Below are 21161 nucleotides of genomic sequence, written 5' to 3' on the forward strand. Positions count from 1 at the left end.
TATGTAATTTTGTGATGTGTCTTATGTATTGATAGTTTCAATCACAACATGCCCATTCAGAGGGGGTTGCAGACCAGCCTGCCTAATAAATATTAATCAGGTAGGTGGCTATTTGCGACCCCGTTCGATTGACTATCTACGTGGAGGTGATGGCGTGTATGGGACGCAGACCTCCACCCCTGCATTTGCATTCCCGAGTAGGAAATATATTTGTTAACCAACCTGTACTCCTTAAAGTACCATCTGCTGCTCTCAAAACAAATGTTTTCCATTTGGGAAAATGTTGCGAGAAGCAGGCAGTGGCCCTTTGGAGCACCGCCTGCTCCTACCAAGGCTGCCTGACACAGTTTGCAAAACAAAAAAGATATCGAAACAGTGACAGCTCCGCCTTTGTGAATGAGTTACTACCACCCTTGAAGTCTCAGGACCTTGCCAAGGCTTTGCGATTACAATTGCGGTTACACACAGCGGCTACAACTCATTGGCAATCACAAATAGGAGGCACGTCCCTCTCACCTCACCCCCAAACTGCGATTTGGAAGGAGTTTCAAAACCCATTTTGTGATTCATATACGGTGTTTCGAATCAGAAAAGGGGTTTAGTACATTATAAATAAACATTTTGCTGCCACAAACCCTGTGATTTTGCAAATTGTCCACAAGGTGTTTTCGTGCATCTGGCACAAAAAAGAGAGAGAGTGTGGGGACGAGAAAGAGAGAGGGGGGAGATGAAAGGGGGGACTCGAGACAACGTCATAGAAGAGAGAAGGGACATGGAGCTTGGGCGAGAGGGAGACGAAGAGAAGTGGACAGGGGGAAGGTGACACCAAGACATTAAGCAGCCTCGTGGTGAGGACACCAGCCCCAGAATCTTTCAGCAATTTGTGGCCTTTGCGCGCCCAGCCTCTCCAGTGCAGGCCGCTGGTGTCCACTTGCATCACTTAAGCACGCTCCCCTCTCTCTCGAACAATGGAACATGCCTGTCTCCTTCTGAGCTGTCAGATCAATTATAAAGGCGAATGGTACCAGCAGCAGAGGGAGGAAGCGAGAGGCCCGGGGTCGGCTCATGTGCTGATGAAAGCGGCATATATGGTTACTGGGTCCTTTTCCGTGAAAGCCCAAGAGAAAAGCACATTGGCACTGATTGAACTGTAAGAAGTCATTCCAAAGGCTCGACCTCATTATTCACTCTGCTGGGAATCAATAAGCTTCGTGTCTTGGAATCAATTAACCTTTGCTTCTCCACGTAGAGTTAAATTAGTTTTTTGCCTCCTTGTTGCCTTCTTTACTCGCCTCTGAATAAACCCTATAGCCGAGGGTCTCTCTGTGGCCCGGGTCTGCCCTGCGCCCCGGTAGTGTGATGGGGCCGCCCGATGCTCTGTGCTGGAGCGGCAGCAGCATGGCCCTCAGCCACCTCGAGGAAAGCACGGACTGCGCTGCCGCAGAATGGCTGCTGACACCAGAGGGCCTCCGGGGAGGGATCATGTGGCTTAACAGATTAGCACAGGGTAAGTGAGCCTTCCACCCCAGGCTCCCCGTGTTCACTTGTTGCTCAAGCTGCGGGCGAAAATCACTAATATCTGAAGTCCAGCTGACGCCAGTTAGTTCTAAGTAATTCATGGGGATAACAGTAATTAACTAGAAATTCAATCGGTAGAACAATGGTGGTTCCTGGAATAATATAGTCTTGAGTAGAAATGTATTTTATTTGTTCAATTTTTTTCTCACTTAACAAAACAAAATATCGACAGATAATGGGGTACAGAACAAGGTACATTAACGATAGTAACTCTTTTAGATGGAAGCATAGAAACGGGGTTGGATATGACAGAGGAAAAATGATTAACAATACACTTAGGGCCCGATTTCGATGTCAGATGGACCTGGGTCCGCTCAAAATCGATTTGGTAACGGGACCGACTGGCCTCCTGTCGGTGGTCCCAACCCAGGAGTTGGAATGCAACCAAACTCTATTCTGTCGCACTCCTATTCTTGGTCGGAATGCATGCTCTCAGTGGAAAGAGAAGAGGTGCAGTTCATCCATTGCACCCCGTGGCAGGCACCTTAAGGTGCCTTCCACGGGGTGCAAGGATCAACAGGGGTGCACCTGCCCCCTGACCTCCAACCGGAGGCCATGCACCCATAGGAGCCCCCAAAGTCGACTTTCAGCAGCCTTTCTGTGTCAGGAAGGCCAGCACAGAAAGGCTGCCGGAATCCGACGGAAAGAGCTGACCTTGGGATTACTGGAGCCGGTGAGAAGCCATTTGGAAATCCAGTTGGGATTCCTTTCCGACCGGCTCCATCCAAATGGGTCGGTCGGAAATGAATCCGAACTGCTGATTATGATGCCGTAGGAAACAGCTCCGACCAAGGGTCGGAGCCATTTAGTACAGCATCGTAATCGGTCCCTTAGTATATAAACTCAGCTATGCAAAGTTAGAGTGATAGATGGATGTGTATGTAAAACAATTATTGTAATTTAAGGTGTTTCTAGAGAGTGGTTTTAATCCATGCAAACAGAGTTGTAGATGACTTTCTGCTTTAAGACAGTTCCAGTGTAACAGTCCCACTGATAAAAGGAAAAGGAATCTAGGTGCTACACATAGAGGTTTGGTGGTAGCCAGGTTGTTTTTGTAGGGTGGACGTGGGTTGCAAGTGGACACACATTGACTCAAGATTACAAGAAGTAGTTAGTGAGGAGCTCTTTATGGCTTTTGCAGAGCCCTGTCTTTAGCTGACAGTCAACTTAACCAACATGGTGGCAGTACAGTGAGGTAGATGTTTGCTGGGGAGAGACTGAAGAGAGTTCTTGTAGCGAAATTTTGAACTTTATCCAGTGGTCTAAAAGAGTAAAGGAAGCAATATACAAGTAGAAAGTTAGAGTATAAGTCAATGTGGTTTTTTAAAGACCAGTGAGGAGTTGAGTTCCTTAGCTGTGTGTAAGGAAGTGCTAGAGCAAATTGCTGTGTATTCGTTAACTAAGGCTTCTGTGTCTGTGCTGGTAAAGTATGCTTCCATATTCATTGAAGATTTACAATGTACACAAAAGTGTCTGGCTGAGGGTGACATGGTCATGATGTTTGGGGCCGGGAAGTGGGCAAGGGTAATGCATAGGGAAGGGAGGCATTAACAGTGGTGCCAGGAAAGTAAATTACTTCTGGTACTTTCATTTAGGGTGAATTTGACATCAGTGAGCAAATTGACATCCAGTGAAGGGCATGTGAGGAAAAATAAGTAAGACTAAGATTTGCTTATTATCATAGTGAGAATCTGGGTTTCTGTTGAAGTAACCCAGCCCACACTTTTTGCCAGACTACTGATGCACTTTTGACTTGATGTGACCTGGGTCCCTGCCAATCAGGTTCCCAGGGCCTGTGTTCTTTCCCCAAAACTAACCCACACCAAATTGGCATCTCTGGCCACAGGTTAGCCCCTGTAAATGGTACCACAGGTAACCAGGGCACTGGGACCAGGGAACACCTGTAAGGGCTGCAGCACTTATTGTGCCACCCTTAGAGGCCCTGTACCTTTACACACACACACTGCCTTTGAAGGCTGCATGTTTCGGTGCAGAACAAAGTGAAGAGTCGACATGGCATACATCCCTGTGTGCTATGCCTACAACCCACTACCCTGGCATAGATCAGACACCCCTCTAGCTGGATGCACTATACCAGTGGTGAGGGTACAGTTGCATGAGCCCTATATCGAACCCAGACAATGCGTCGTGCAACTTCAATCGTCACACGTTTTCTCCTGTGTACCTACAGGATAACAACAATTCCGTCTTTCCCGAGAACAGCGCTTATCTCTGCTCTACTACGGAACTGTTACAAACTTCCGACTTCCTACATCGTGCAAACAACATAAAACTCGACACAACTCGACATAGAGTGTGAGTACATGAACCAATATCAATAACCAATAAACAATAAGCTATTTACAAGCAATATTCACCATACCAAAACAATAAAAACCATCGTCTTGCTACCAGAAAAACTGTTGCAGCGCGGAATGTCAAATTCCCCCTTCGGCATAGACCAACTACCTCGGCATCCAATTCACTCAAATACATTCATTGGTGGGGCCCATAACACCAATATACCTACACTCCGTTGATCTGTTTTCTGAGGGAAAATACGCTTCCAAATGCTGACATGAGAGGAATACCTTTACCTTACTTTTAAACACATTGCCCTCCGACTTCTAAAATATCCCTCTCATAAGGAGATGGATCATTTAGTTGTTAGTTATGATTTTAATTAATAATGCTCGTCTATCTACACATTACTTCTTTACCACATTTCTCTTATTCAAATAATCGACACACACATTTGTCAATTAATCAAATAGTCTTTATCTAAATTATATTGCAAGACAAATTAGAAATCATCATTAGCATTCCAGAGCATCATATTTACCTATTCTGGCTAAAGTCGTCCTCTAAGTCAATCAGTCAAAGAAGAATTTATTCAGCAAAGTTAGGCCGACTTTCAGTCTCTCAAAGATTCAGGATAACAGCTGTCCAGCAGTGTCATCGTCCTCTCCGTCAGCATAACGTCAGGAAATCGGGTTCGTCAAAGAAGAGCAAGTGATGAGCGAAACTCTCTATCCCACGGGTATTCATAGCACGGCCCACGGGCCGCCAGCGCCCCGGCAAGCCTTCTGTGGAGGCCCGCGGACCTTGCAGGCAACATACCTCTGTTTTTTTATATCGCCGCTTGCAGCAGCGCGGAGGTATGGGGGCCGGGTGATTCTTTTAAAAACCATTCACTTGTTAATAAAACTTTGTTGTATTTCACCTCTTCTTAGCGCCCCTGCATCTCCACTCTGATTGAGTGGAGATGCAGGGGCGCTTTTGAGTGGAGATGTAGGGGCGCTAAGTGTAGGTAAAATTCAACAAAGCCTCATTAACAAGTGAATGGTCTTTAAAAGACCTGTGAAGTACTTGGGTGCGGCGGCTGTGTGTGTTCCAGGGAAGCTGTCTCAGCGCGGGGTGAGGTGACAGGGACAGCAGGGTGAGGTGAGGGGGCGGGCAGCAGCTAGTGAGAGCAGCGGGTGAGTTTGCAGCGGAAGGAAGACAGAGTGCGACAGAGGGAGGGAGAAAGAGAGAGAGGGAGAGGGGGAAGACAGAGAGCGGGAGACAGAGAGGGAGAGACAGAGAGAGATGGAGACAGACAAGGAGACAGAGGGAGAGGAAGGGAGAGAGAGGGAGACAGGGAGGGAGACAGAGAGAGAGAGGGAGGGAGACAGATAGAAAGGGAGAGAGAGAGAGAGGGAGGGAGACAGGGAGAGGGAAGGAGAGAGAGGGAGAGGGAGGGAGACAGAGAGAGAGGGAGACAAACAGAGTGAGTGAGACAGAGATAGACAGAGGTAGGCAGGGAAACAGAGAGGGAGGGAGACAGAGGGAGGGAGACAGAGGGAGGGAGACAAGATGGAGAGAGACATACAGAGGGAGGGAGAGGGAGGGAGGGAGGGACTGAGACAGAGGGAGGGAGACAGAGAGAGGGAGGGAGACAGAGAGAGGGAGGGAGATGGAGTGAGTGAGACAGAGGGAGACAGAGACAGAGGGAGGGAGACAGGGAGGGAGACAGAGAGAGAGAGAGGGAGTGAGGGAGAGAGAAAGAGAGACAGAGGGAGAGAGAGAGAGAGATAGATAGAGAGAGAGAGAGGGAGACAGAGAGAGTGATAGAGAGAGAGAGAGAGTGATGGAGGGAGGGAGACAGAGCGAGATAGATAGATAGATAGATAGGTAGATAGATAGATAGATAGATAGATAGATAGATAGATAGATAGATAGATAGATAGATAGATAGATAGATAGATAGATAGATAGATAGATAGATAGATAGATAGATAGATAGATAGATAGATAGATAGATAGATAGATAGAGATGTGTGAATGCCGGGTCTGGTGGCTCAGTGGACAAAGGCGTCCACTGCAGGGGCCTGTGTTCAACCACATGATCACAGTTTGTGTTTTTGCTCTAGTCCGCCCCCTCCCCCACTGCCCCTGCCCCCACCGGTGCGGCCCTCGGCCACAAACCACACTGTAAATTTGGCCCCAGAGAGAAAGTTTGTGAGTACCCATGCTCTATCCTAATTTCCAACCTACTTTTATAATGAAAATAATATCAAAAAGTATCACGATCGGGGTTTAGAGAGTCCGGATTGGTCAACTTGGGGTCGTGAGGTGAAGTTTTCACATAGTCCGTAAAATGAAGTCATTGCACTTGCTGGTTCCGTTTTTTAAATCAAGCATTGTCTTTTGTCTTAGATGGGTTCCCGGAGCGTCCTTGAAGGGTACGTGGTCTCCCGGGGTCAGGTCAAGGCCACTGCTGCTGGCGGTGACGCCTGCGCACTTCACCCAGAACCTCGTGTTGTCAGGGCAGTCACGTAACATGCAATATTCTAATTTTCTACTATTAGTGTGCGTACACAAGTTAATTCCCAATTAATATAGCCATGCAAAGTGCAATTCCCACGTGTAATTCTTTTGTTAATATAGTTGGTGAGTTATCACTTCAAACAAATAAATAAAATTACAATTAATTAATTATTCGGATTAATATAAACATGCAGAATGGGGGGGTATACAAAATTTTGTACTACCCGCTCCAGCAATCCCCCCTTTGGTGATTATATCACCACACTAATTTTAAATTTTGTATCCCATTTACGAAATTGTGAATTGATTTCTTGTTTCGTTCATATTTCAGTTTTCCCTGTTTCTTCTCTTTTTGCTGTTTTATACATGCTATCCTTTAATTCTTCTAGTTCTATTTCTTCGAATTCTCTTTCTTTATTCTTATCCCTTCTCCTTAAGTTTTCTCTTTTTATTCTTTTCTGGTTTTTATTCTTTCTACAACAAATACAACCTAATCTAATTATTAATACTAGGGAAATCACACAAGTTAATGGAAACAATATCTTACCTATAAATGTACTACCTAATTTTACTACAAAGTCTTTAATAGCAGATATTTTCTTACCAATCTTCTCCCAGACACCTTCAACCTCCAGTGGTACAATTTTGTCATGCAATTCTGTAATATTCTTAATATAAATTTTCAAATCTCTACTTTCGTCAGGAATGTAAGTACAACAATGTTGAACTTTCAGCATTCCACAGACTCCACCCTCTTTTGCCAATAAAATATCAAGGGCAAGTCGATTTTGCATTACCATAGCACGCATGGCAACCATTTCAGTATTTACCAATAAAAATCCTCCAGCGGTGCTTGTTGACAAGCGATCCACTACTGTTGAAAGTTTTCTAATTTTGTTTGCATTCAGAGATATTCCCACTGCGGGTATCAGTGCTCAAAAAATGTCACCCACAATTTCAGTCCAAGATTCCCTCTTACTACGTGCTAAATAACTACCTAAACTATGTACACCATCTTCTCCTCTATCCATGTGAAAAATCTTTAGAAAAACAAGGCCGACATAACATGTGCCATACAAATGGTCTGGCAAACGATAATATGCCCTGTTCCCACAGATAAAATACAGTCCTGGAAAGACTGGATCTCTTTCACCTTTAAATCCCCATCCTTCCATGATTCGGTGTGTATCATGGCACTCACTATTCCCTAGAAAATAATTGTCATACGCCGGCTGATTCCTTATTATACACAATTTCCCTTTCTGAGGCCAATCTAACGCCATCGTTGGACTCGTTTCCCCTCTTAAATGTTTCTCCGTTTCTACATCCCAAACTGTTTTCTCCACTTTCCCTTCTGAAACCTTCCATTGCATTTTCAATCTCCTTTCTTCAACCATATCCAAAAATGTCTTCTCCTCTTTCTTTAAACTGCAAGTCAAGTTATTTCTAAATATATATTGTAAAGTTAGTTCATTTGTTTCTAAGAAAAATTCACCTAATACCTTTGCAGGTTTTACCTTGTTTAGTTTGTTAATTGCTGGTACTTGTGAAAATATAGTATCTACATCTGAAAAATAATACTCTAATTTACCTGTTTGATAAAATAAACTAGCTATTACACTACATGTTATTCCATATGTGACAGGAAGGTGATAAGTCACTCCTTCAGATACAGATGCAGGTAATTGCATACATACGTAGCAATCCCTTACGTCCATTGTTTTTACATATTCATACAGCAACTTTGAAAACACATTGTTAGAAAAATCTGTTATTGACCTGTCTTTATGTAAATAGTTTTTATCTGTTCTAGTTGGAACTACCTTTTGAACTTTCCCTATATTAGTTATGTTTTCACTATGTCCTTCTAATGTATCTACAGTAATTTTAAATGAAATTAGTAGAGCAAGAATACTCCAAAGAAGCATTAATAATCCTGTACAACAACAACACATTTTGCACCATCTTCTAAGGAAGGTACATCTACTTTTGCTACTTTCTATGTTTGCCATCTTTCAAAATGAGCCGTCTTTTGACTTAGCCTCTTCTACTTCACAACTAGTTTCTAACCCGAGGCGTCTAAGCACCTACGTGGTTCTACCAGTTTTTGTATTTTTCACTATTTTATTGTTTTTCCATCAGTATTTTCTTGTCTTATTCAGTTTGGCATCACATCATCTTTCACTTTCCTTTTGTTTTCAATATACGGGTTGTCCTGAATATCCGTTTCTTCTCCAATATCGGACAAGATAACTCTCAGGATTTCCGATTCTTCGTCTTCCTCAACCACTTCCGGTACAACCACCTCTGGATTTCCTTGGCTATCCGCCTCTTCCTTCACTTCAGGCAGGGCCACATATGTCCATTCCGGTGATTTATACTTCTGGTTAGGTTTTCTTGTTTGTTTGTTTTATTTGACTACTATCTGTTCTTCCTCTTTCGATTTTTCCTGACTCGTTACTTCATTTACCTGTTCAGCCCTTGGCGAATTTACACGTGTCAGTCGATATCTCAGTCTCTTTATTTTGTTTGGCCACACCTTGTCTTTGGCCGCTCTTTTCAATTTACTCACATTATCATTCTTTTCAGTTCTCCAAGCTCTCTTTCTCAGAATTCGGCCTTCTGGTATTTCATCTTCGCTTTCCTCAGACTCTGTTTCAACTTGCTTTTTACCTCTTTTGTTTTCCCTACTTCTGTCCCTCCTCGAATCTCCGTCACGGAATCTTCCTGCTGACTACTTGTCCCTGCTTCTAACTGGATGTTGGAGTTCCCTACTCCTCCTCGGGGGTCTTCCGCAATGATCTTTCCCTCTCTCTCTGTATCTGGCACCTGTCCATCTAAAGGTGTTGTTTCAGGTGGAATTTTCTCAATCCGTCATCTGGCACTTCCTTCTCACGGATTTCTTTTATTGTCTCTCCACTGTCCTTTTCTTTGTTCTTCCTTTGTTCTTTCTTGGATGAATGGGCTCTTGGTTCTGTCTCTGAGTCTGAAATGGATTCAGAAATCTGTAATCTTTTCCTCAGGGAGTTACTTCTGGGGACCAAAGTTAACCTTGGCTCTGTCTCCCCCCTTTCAGAGTTTTCTCCTTCTTTATCTTTTGGCTCTCCGTCATCTGACTCAGTAATGGATTCTGATTCATCAAAATACTCCTTTTCTTTACAATCAACTGGATTTGGAATTCTCAAAGTATGACTTGCATGGATCCAGTTCTTCAATCCAGCACACTTCACAGCTGTTGTTGTAGTCGAGATGACTTGCCTTGGTTTTCCCCACCTGGGAACCAAACAGTTTCTTCTTCTGTGTACTTTTATCCTTACCCAGTCCCCTGGGCTTAGATCATGAGCTGGCTTGTTTTCAAGAGTGGTGGCATCCGCTCCAATCTGATGAAACACAGAATGAACTGCGTCAGCCAGGCTTTTACAGTATTCCAATACCATGTCACCAGTTATTGTCATCAGCTTGTTGACTGGTATAAATACATCTCATTGCACGTCCCATGAGGATCTCATGAGGACTCAAACCAGTAGTTCTGTCTGGTATTGATCTAATAGTCATGAGTACTAGAGGCAAGACATCGGGCCATTTCATACCTGTGGCTAAACACATTTTCCCTATTTTGTTTTTGATAGTACCATTCATTTGTTCTACTACACCAGAAGCCTCTGGTCGGTAGGCACAATGCAGTTTTTGTCGTACATACAATGCTTCACAAATCAATTTTATGCTCTCATTATGAAAATGTCCTCCTCTGTCTGATTCAATTGTTACTGGGAACCCAAACCTAGGTATAAATTCCCTCAACAATAACTTCACCACTGTCATTCCATCATTTTTTCTTGTTGGGAACGCCTCTACCCACCTGGAGAATAGGCATACCATCACCAAACCATACCTCAACCTCAACCTATTACAAGGGGGCATCTCAATGAAATCCACTTGCATTCGGGTGAAAGGCCCTCCCTCTCGACCTATTGTTCTTAGACTCACCACTGTTTTTCTTCCTGGATTGTATTGCTGACAAATTAGACATCTTTGACAAATATTTTCCGCCACAAGCCTGAACTTGGCATTATACCAAGTTTGTTTAAAAGACCTAATCATAATGGCGTCTCTCCCTATATGTCCCTGTCCATGATACATCCGTGCCATGGCAGATATCATGATATCAGGCATAACTGGTCTTCCATCTCGATAGACCACACATGATCTTTCTCTCTTGGTGCACATCCTGCTTTTACCCACTGTTTTACTTCTTCCTCTCCTGCTTCTTCCTGCAATTGTCTTACCTCATCCCATGTTCCCACAGTGTTAGCAAACATTGGGAAACAAGAAATCGATTCCTTTTCCTTTGCCCGATTGAATTCTGATTTTGTGCACAATATTGTGCCATGTCATTGGCGAGTTTATTTCCAGTGGCAATGTAATCACCACTGCGACTATGAGCAGCACTTTTTACCACAGCCAATTGTCTAGGCAGCTGTATTGCCTCAAGCAACTTTCCAACCACTTCAGCATTCTTAATGGGAGTTCCACTTGAGGTCAGGAAACCTCTTTGAAGCCAAATTTGGCCAAAATCATGGACCACCCCGTAGCCATACTGGCTATCAGTTATTATAGTTACTCTTACACTTTTCACAATCTTACAGGCTCTGGTCAGGGCAATAAGTTCAGCTACTTGAGCCGACCTTACTCCTTTCAAATATGATGCTTCCTTCACAGCTGCAACTGTACACACCGCATATGCAGCACTCAGCACTCCATCATCTGTTCTCAAACAAGATCCATCAACAAACATGACATAATCACTTTCTGGCAAAGGTTCATCTTTTATGTCAGGTCTTGGTTTTGTACAAAAATCGAGTACATCCAAACAATCATGATCTGCTTCATCTCTTACCTCCACATGCTCTACGTCAGGCAACAATGTTGAAGGATCCACATTCACGCATCTCACAAGACTCACGTTTGTTGCACCCAAAATGACCGTTTCATACTTAGTCAGTCGACTGTGCGTCATATACTGAGTACAACTCCTTGTTAAAAGAATCGCCACATCATGAGGCACAAAACTTTCACAGGATATCCAATCACAATTCCTTCACTCTGTTCCAAACTTCGACATGTAGCAGCTACTGCTTTCAGACACCTAGGAAGGGCTACAGCTACTGGGTCCAACATGGATGAAAAATATGCAATTGGTTTCCTCAGTTTTCCATGCTTCTATACTAGAACAGAGAGTGCACATCCATTTCTCTCACTGCAATACAACTCGAACTCCTTCTCATAGACAGGCATACCTAATGCAGGCGCTTCACACAATCCTACTCATAACTTCTTGAATGCTGCCAACTCCTCTTTGTTCAAATCAATAGGATCTCTCACATCATTTTTGTCAGACGTACCAAAGGTTTTGCTATCAATGAAAAATTGCCTATCCACTGACGACAATATCCAACCATTCCCAGAAACATTCTTACTTCTCTTTGGGTCATTGGTGGACTCATTCTTTTTATGATCCTGATTCTATCTATGGTTATTTTCCTGTGTCCTTTCTCAATGCTGTGTCCCAAATATTGGACTTCTTTCTTAAAGAAATGAAATTTCGATGGTGATACTTTTAGTCCTCCATCTGCCAAATGATTCAGCCAAGCTACCGTGTCTACTTCACAAGCTTCACGAGTTTTCGATGCCACAAGTAGGTCATCGATATACTGGACTAGTATTGAATTTTCAGGCATTTCTAGACTTTCCAAAGACTTTTTTAATAGCTGATTAAATATCGAGGGGCTTTCTGTATACCCCTGTGGAATTCGGCACCATGCCAAAATACGCTCGCCGAAACGAAATGCAAAAATTTGCTGATTGTCATGGTGCAATGGGATGGAAAAGAAAGCGTGGCACAAATCAATCACTGTGTACCATTTTGCGTCATGAGGGATCTGATATAAAATCACAGATGGATTCGGTACAATGGGACAACATGGTACAACAATTTTGTTTATCTTTCTCAGATCTTGCACTATTCTGAACTTCCCACTAGGCTTTTTCAGTCCCATTATTGGTGAATTACATGGGCTACTCATTATTTCTCTCAAAATTCCTTGTTTTATCACTTTCTCAATCACAGGAGTAACTCCTTCGATTATATCAGGGGTCAATTTATATTGTGGGACATTTGGATAACATACTCCTTCTTTTACAGTTATCTTTACTGGATCTACATTCCTCATCAATTCTACATCTTCTCCTGTGAAGTCCCAAACTTCTGCTTTTACTGATTGTTTCAATTCTTTTGGTAGTTCGTCAGGGTTGAATACAGCATAGGTTCCTGTAACCTCTTTCTCTCTATTTGCCAATGTCATTTTATACAACACACCATCATCTGGTGTTTCAAAGGCGATTCCATCCGGAGTACAAAATATAGTGCAATTCATCTTGCACAATAAATCTCTACCTAACAAGTTCACAGGACTAGTGTCACACACTACAAATCTGTGCATTTCAGAAAATTTCCCTATACTAACTTTCACTGGTTCTGTAAGGTAAGTTTTAATCTGTCTGTTGGAGACCCCAACTACTTGGATCGTTTCATCCGATAGAGGAAGATTCTTGACATCAGCTGATCTAACAGTTGATCGAGTAGCACCAGTATCAACTAGGAAAGTAATATTTTCCATCTACAAATGGGCCTGTCTGGTCTACTTCTAGAGTTGCGCCAAATACGCACTCTTCTTCCTCCCTTCAGCACCATCAATAACCTTCTTCTGAATCGCTTTCATCGCGTTGCAGCCAATACTGCGAAGCAGCGCTAGCGCGTTGCGGCTTATTTACCTATTCTTCGTTGTAGAATCCATTCTCCTTACTATACTTCTGGCAATTTTTGTGCTGTGGAAATGGTGGTTTTGGCACCTGATTCTGTTGTGTTACACCCTGCTGTTGTCGTTGCTGTTGACCACTCACCTCATTCTGCACCTGTGGATTCAAGGATGAATTTTCATCATTAGTACTTGGTGGATTCTTACACTCGGATTTCCAATGCCCTCTCCTACCGCAATTATGACACGGAAATTTCTTTTTAGCTTCCTCAATATTCCCTTTATTTTTCCCAGGATTAAATCTTTGTTTTGACCCAGCTTGTTCCGCTAATTGTGCTTCCTGTCTCTTGGCTACCTTTACCTGTGCCCACATTGCCTTCTCTTTTAGTTTTCGCTGTTTTGCCTCAATTTCATCACTGAAATATTTAGCATGTCTCAATACCTCGTCTATTTTCTTGTTTTGCCAATCTACCGTATGCTGTTTTATCATTTCACTAATTTCTGGACGAAGACCATATACAAATCTGTATACTAAATGACTTAAATCTTTGTCACTCAAATTTTCATCTCCACTGAATTGTTTAAAGGCTAAGATTAACCTCTCGTAATAGGCATGTACTGATTCTTTGCTTTCCTGATGTGTTCTGTAAATTTTTACTCAATCTGTCTCTTTAGGGGGTAGTTTGTTCTTTAAAAATGCCATAACCTGTTCGTATTTCTTCATTACCTCAGGGTCTGGAGCTCCTGTCTTAGGATCCCTTGGGTATTCCTGTGTCGGCCAATCTATTACTATTTTACATTCTGTCCATAGATCTGCTGTTACTATTATGTCAAACAAGCTATTCAGGTCAATCCACAATACTTTGGATGATTTTACAAATCTGTCCACCTGTCTATACCACTCGACCGGTTTCTCACGCAGTCGAGGGAAGTCATTTGTAAATGACAAAATATCCTGTCTAGGCCATGGGACATGCACATATCCTCCTCCCGGAATCTCTCTCATAGGGCATTCTGTCACAACCTTCTCTTTCTCTCTCACAGGATATGCTGAAAACGTTTTGTCTGAAACTTCGTCTCGCTTACGATACCATCTGCTTTTCCATTTGTCCACATCTCCCCATTTTCTTAACAAAATAATTATATCCTTAATCTGACCTATTCGTCCTGTGGTATTCATGTTTTCAATGTCTTTTTCGGTGAAATCTACTCGATAGGGTTTCTGTAAGGCTTTTACCTTTTCAATATCAATACCCATCTCATTTGCCATTTCTTCTAATCTTTCATGAAGACTTTTTGCTCTCCATGTTACGCTTTTGCACAGAAATAACAATTCCTCATCTTGGTACGTTTTTAACTTCTCTGTCGGGATAGTTCCTACTATTAATTCTTCGAGTACCATTCGTAATTTAGCTACATCTATTGACTGGAATTCTTTGTCTTTCTATTGCAAGCTTCTCAACCATTCACTCAACTCCTGTGTAGATGTTCCTACCGGCTTCTCTACATTTCCTTGTCCAAAATCTTTCTGAGTTTCTGACATGGTCTCTATCATTGTCATACGTTTTTTCTGCACAGTTCTGACCTACAAACGGGTTATTTGAAAAATTCGGTTCAATCATACTCATAGTCTGTCTCCATGGATTCTCACTCTGATTCACTCTCGGTTGTTCAACCGGTTTATTACTTTTATAAGGGACTGTCAAACAATGTTCGCTGTCTTTCTGTTTGCCAAAATTAGGCATTACTGGACCTATCGTTACTGGTACAGTTACCGCTTCCAAATTCTTAGTCTATTTTCTTATTTTCTCCGTTAATTCTAGGGTTGTTTTTGCTAATTCTGCTGAATTTTCTCCATCCAATTTTCCTCCAGACTTCTTTTCTACCTCTCTAATAGGATTGTTTCTTCCTAAATCTTGGAACTCCGGTTCCGATTTTATGATTCGTACTGTTTCTTTTATTGGGGCACTTGGAGTTAATATTTCTGGTTCTGGTCGGTATGGTGGTGGATTCTTGTAGAACATATCATCAAGAACATCATCCTCGGACTCATTCACTCCGTACCCTCTTAACTCCACATTATGCCTCTTTTCTACACACTTTCGTCCTTCATTCTCTCCTGCAGTTCTTATGGGAAACAAACACTCAGTCATACTCGCATTCCGCCACCTTTTCATTCGATCATGATGCGTCTCATGTCCGTACGATCTGCCAAACAGGTACCTATATCCTTTACCATTTCTCTGTCTTTCTCGGTCATGCATTTCGTTTTCCCAATCCATCAAAGCCTCAAATTGAGTCGGTCTAGGTCTCGGTTCTAAATTCATCATTCTCTCTCTCAAATTTCTCAAAACTGCCCAATTAAATGAAGCATGCTCTGGAAAAGCCAGTACTCCGTCTTTCTCATTGTATTTAACCCAGTTGTCTAACCAAATACAGGTATGATATCCATATTTTGCAACCATAAAGGATGCAGGGGTTTTCGGTGGAGGAAGTAACTGTCCTTCCCGAGTTACAATCGGTTTGTCCTTCTTAAACCACTTCTTAATTTTACCAAACCATGACTTTTTCTTTTTTTCCGGTGGATCGTAATACATTTTCCTTTCTTTCGTGTCTCACTAGTTTCTCCCTACGACTGTACCGCTACTCTGCCCAATCGCAGCACGACTCACTCTTACGCACTAATCCGGAACGTCTACGTCACTGTCACAATTCTCAAATCGCAGCGCGACTCACACTAACGCACCAATAGGGAGCGTTTTATGTCACCCTGTATCTCTCCACTCCTAGCGCGGCAAACACTAACGCACCAATCCGGAGCGTTTTACGTTTCTGACCGACTGTCCAAACCCAGCGCGGTCGTTCTGACGTCAGCAGCCGCTGCGGCAGCTCCTGCTCCTGTCTACCCCTCCTTTACAAATCTGCTCAGTAAGTTTTTGTTTCAATTTCTACAATTCTGTTAGTAATAACATAAAAGCTTCTCCACTGTCCGCTTCGCTAACCAAAGAATAGCAATAGACCTTTCTCACGAGAATTCCGTCTTTCCCGAGAGCAGCGCTTACCTCTGCCCTACCACGGAATCGTTACTTCCGTTGATAAAGTAGCACATCCCTCTACTTCACCCTTCTAACAAGCATTAGCTAACTTTTTCTCTCGTATTTAAGACACATAGGTGCCGATCACGATCCGGTAAAAACCGGGTACGAACCGTCGGACGGAGCATAATCTCCGTCCGACGCGTACCCGGTCGTAAAATTTTACAAACAAGGAATTACGAATCGCACGGGAACACCATTTCCGTACGATTCGTAAAAAAGCCCGACCGAACAAAATAAACCTACCAATTCGATCCGGGAAAGCGCCGACCTGACGTCGGGACGCTCGCAGCCTGCCATTCACGAACCAGGAATCACGATTCGCACCGACGTCATCCCGCACGGTAAATATTTTCCGGCTGCCAAAAACTGCCGGGAAAGCAGGACGACGCGAACAAGGACCTCCAGTACGCGACGGACAGACAGGACGACGCGAACAAGGAGGACCAGTACGCGACAGGACGACGCGATCAAGGAGTACCAGTACGCAACGGACACACAGGACGACGCGATCAAGGAAGACCAGTACGCGACGGACACACAGGACGACGCAAACAAGGAGGACCCGTACGCGACGGACAGACATGGACCCGAACCTACGTGTCATCCCGGCACTCATAGCAGTCCACCTCCTCTACAGGTTACGACGCAGACGCCGCAGAAGGTCAGAATAACTAAGGGAGGGGGGAAAGTGGGGTGGGGTGGGGGTGGCAGGACCAGGGCAGGCCACAAAACCCCCACCAAAGTCACACACCACACATGCCCAGGACATACCTGACACCCATGCCCTGGTCACTACGAGGGGGTGGGGGCGTGTCCAGCTAAGCCAGCGACCGCCACAACGGAAGTCCGTCACCACGCGAACCGGCAACACAACCAGACCGGTACGTCCCGTACCCACGCCTGAAGAGCGTGCGTACGAGATGTACCACGCCCACACCCACGTCACCCCAACAATGGCGGGACGGATCGTACCCACGTGGCAAAGGCCTGGGTACGGCCCGCACAAGCATCACATAGCGTGGGGACGGATATGTACGGACCCTACCCCCACCCGCGTACGTATGGAGTATACACTAGGGGTGGGCGGAATTTGCGGAATTAACCTCCGCAAATTATCGCGAGATTGCAGAAAATCTCCGCAAACACGCCGGAAATATCGCGAAGATGCGGAAGTTTTTTGCCGCCTGTTCGCGGTATTTTTTGCGTGTTCGCGGGTCGCCAACTTACCCATGCGGTCGCTCATGGGCGCGGCCATCTTGTTTTCACTTGTCCCGCCCTCTGGCGTTGTTTACTTCCTGTTCCGGGTCGCGCAATGCATGTTCGCGGTCGATATTTCCTGTTCGCGATCGCTTTTACTTGATCGCGTTGCTTTTTGCTTGCTCAGGGAGAAAATATCGCGCGAACTTGCCCACGTGGTCGCAACGGGCGCGGCCATCTTGTTTTCCACTCTATTGCATGGTTCTGGGGCCTGATTTTCAATCCTCCCTAAATCTTTTCAATCCTTTGTTTATAGCCACTTTTTTCGGATCTTTATTACTTATTATTTCTCTAACTATTTTCCTGCCTCTATATTTTTGGTTTTTGTGTACCTTTTTTTTTGTTTTTTAGCTACTTTTTCTCTTTGTATTGCCTGCTATTTATTTCCTTTACTCCTTTATTTATTTTACCTTTTCTTTCCCGCCCCGTCCCCAGAACCATGTCCAAGGGCAGGGCTGTTCGCCGGCGCAGCCAGAGCCGCGACCGCCTTCCTTGCGGAAGGCGGCGCCCACAAGGGGTGCATGCACGGGCCTTATTTGGGGAGGCGGAGTTGGCTGCACTAATTTTCTTTGTGCAGCGCCACCTCCCCTCAACCCTGGCAGCAGGTGGCAGGCCTGGGTCCGGGTACGGCCTCCGGGAGCGTCGGCAGCGGTGGGGGAAGGTGCGCCGGGCAGTGTCTCGCATCTCTGGGGTCCGGCGCACCCAGGCACAGCTGACGCACCGGTGGTCCGACATCCTGGACCGTGAGCAGGACCTGCTGGACCTGCTAGGAGTGGAGGTCCCGGGGCTTGGTGAGTACCTATTTAATTATTACAACTTTGTGTCTGTTCTTCTGCTCTATGTTATATATTGCGAATATCTTTTTTTCCTTCCAACCAGATAGAATGTTGCTGCTTGCAATACATTCCAGGTTAATAATGTTTAAAAGTCTTCTGTGATTATGACACAGGTGCTCTTCTGCGCTACTACTAATCTTACTTGTTTGCAGCTTTGCGTTTGCGCTTGCTTAGCGTGATTCTTTACGAGTTTATTTTAGAGAAATTAAGTTACGTAATGCTACAGTGACTCATGTCCACTCCTTACTTTGTCCTGTCACTAATAGATGGGGGCGGATTGATACATAGGTTTAGGTACTTTGTATGAGCTTCTAATTGGTTAGTGGTATGCGTGATGCCCCCTCACTCAGTTACGTGACGTGCTGCTAGTACGCCAGTCTTTAGAACCTTTCTAGTTTGTTCAATGAGTGGAGGTAGGCTTTGCAGTTACTTAGCAGTAGCAGATGAGCATCAATCAAACCAAAATTGTGTATATACAAAAAATGTAGTCATGTTAATGTGTCCTCCATGATTGGATCATACACATTGTTGAGGAATACAGTCGAAATGCATACTTAATGTACAATTGGCATGCCTGGAATAGGTGGGCTAGGTTGGGTGGTAGGTTGTACTAATACTTAGGCTTACTTGTAACTTAGTTTTCTGGAATCAGAATGGAAGAATGGATTACTGTTGATAAATAGTAACTTAAGTAGTCGAACTGCGAATCCCCCGATATTACATGTTGACCAGATGAGATCGGTCAATGTAGTTATTGCAATTGTTTAGATAAGTGTTTTTTGACCGTTGTTGAAAAAAATTGTATTTGCTTAAGTTGACACCATCCATCAATGTTTGTCTTTCTTATATCTTTCCTGTTCATCAGCACCCAGGGGCAGACGGGCAGGGACTGGGCAGTCGGCGGGACAGGAACACCACGAGGAGGACACCGCTGAGGGCTCCTCTGCTGGCCCCAGTAAGTCTTCTTGTTTTTAATAATATTTCTTATTCCATAACTTTTACTGCCCCATTTCTCCCGAACTATAGTGTGTTTCCAAATGCTATTTTTTTACCACCAATTATCCTTCGATCTGTACGGTTTCAAAAAGCTTATCCCTGCCTCCGCTACGATGACTGAGTACTACTACATACTATCAGTCTGTCTGTCTGTACTGTAGTAGCTAGTCTTGCCCAGTGGCACTCTTTGTGAAAGGTTGTAATATAAAACTCATATTCACCAGTAGCTCGTACAATCCGTTGGGTCGTTGTCTTGTACTACTTTTTACTCTTGTTGATGTTTAGGCTTTGAAAATTCACAGCAACAGCCCTACCAGATTTCTTAATATTTTGATATGATACCCTATAGGACATACAACTGTTGTAGGGATCTTGCACATACATTTGCACCAGAAAATAGGATGTTGGTGATGGTAGGTTGGACCTTCCTTGCACACCTCAATCAGAAATTCCGCACCCACCACAATTCCACTGCTTGACTATAGTACTGTCTTGTCATACCTATTAGGTCTCGGAACCCTCCCCCCAAGACAACCAACAAGTAGACAACCCAGAACATTAACACACCCAACCTCTGTCGTGGAAGCAATTCACATGCACACCCTTACTTTAATTTGCTCAATCGTGTAAGTTAGTCCACTCCACACCAAATACCACGAAGTCTATGTAAGTTTAAAATTTTTATTTCAATTTGAGAAGGTCTGTACACTGTTATCTTAGCAGCACCAACCGGCAAATCAATAACATTAAAACAAAATACATTGTTACACTAATACAGTTGGGAATTAAATCATGATAACTGAAGTGGTGGAAGGCAGCACCACCATCCCATAGCAATTTAGTTTATATACATTTATAAATGAAGATGTGAGTGAAGGGACCCCTCACCTCAGAAGAACCTAGTACTGGTAGTTGGTGCATCGTTCAGAAGCTCTGGTTCGTAGAAGCGAATCTTGCGTCTGTAATGCGAAAAAAGAAATGGTGTGCGTTAGTATATTGCAACTTGCAAGCATTTCTCAGCCGTGCCAAAAAGTGTAGCATCTATGGATAAGCAATATGGACTAACAGTAACAGTAGTACACCAGTTCTTCCTAAAAAAGTGGCTGGTTAATGTTTGTTGACCGCCTGTACGCAGCGCGTAGACTAGACAGTAGCAGTGTGAGGCAGGTCATGTGGGCTCAAAGGTGTCTTAAGAAGCTGCAAGGTAAAGGTAACGTCACATGTGCATGGCTAGGGCTAATCAAGCAAATGCTACAATGATCATATAACTTAGTGTCTACTCTACTACTACCTGATTTGTACTAGTGATTTATGTTAGTATTAACTCATTTTTCAACCTTGCTACTGATCAATAGGGGGGAGGTGTATATGTTGCCTAATAAATGTGTAATGTTTTCTAGGCGCACTACCGACCACCATTGCTGGGGCCAGCGAAGGCGACGCCGAGGGCGAGGATGCGGCAGTTGCAGATAGCAACGGAGGGGGAGTGGCAGCACCAGTGGCAGGCGGTGGTAAGTTAGATTCATAATCTTTAACTATTGTTGAACTTGACAGCACACTCACTGCAAAGGTGTACTGTATGTCTATGTATACTGTAAAGTTGTGAATTAGGGCCCCATTAGGATGGTGGGCGTATTGCCCCCGCCGGGCTGGCTGGAATTCACTGCCGTCACAGCAGGGGCAAACCTCCCGCCATCCCTGTAGAAAATATTCAGACATGTCTAGGCGGAAAAGGGTTCAATATGGCGGTGGTGTCTCTCTCACCACACCGG

At 44.0% G+C, this 21161-nt stretch overlaps 1 long non-coding RNA gene across 1 annotated transcript; it reads left to right on the top strand.

Moving 5' to 3' along the window:
- Nucleotides 1-1418: 1418 nt before the first annotated feature.
- LOC146860188 (uncharacterized) lies at nucleotides 1419-20903 on the top strand. The gene is made up of 3 exons (XR_014979114.1): nucleotides 1419-1507; nucleotides 19259-19348; nucleotides 20790-20903. It is a non-coding gene; the product is annotated as an uncharacterized LOC146860188 (long non-coding RNA).
- The last annotated feature ends 258 nt before the right edge of the window (nucleotides 20904-21161 follow it).

The sequence above is a fragment of the Triturus cristatus genome, chromosome 3_1, assembly GCF_964204655.1.
Source record: "Triturus cristatus chromosome 3_1, aTriCri1.1, whole genome shotgun sequence".
Taxonomy (NCBI): Eukaryota; Metazoa; Chordata; class Amphibia; order Caudata; family Salamandridae; genus Triturus; species Triturus cristatus.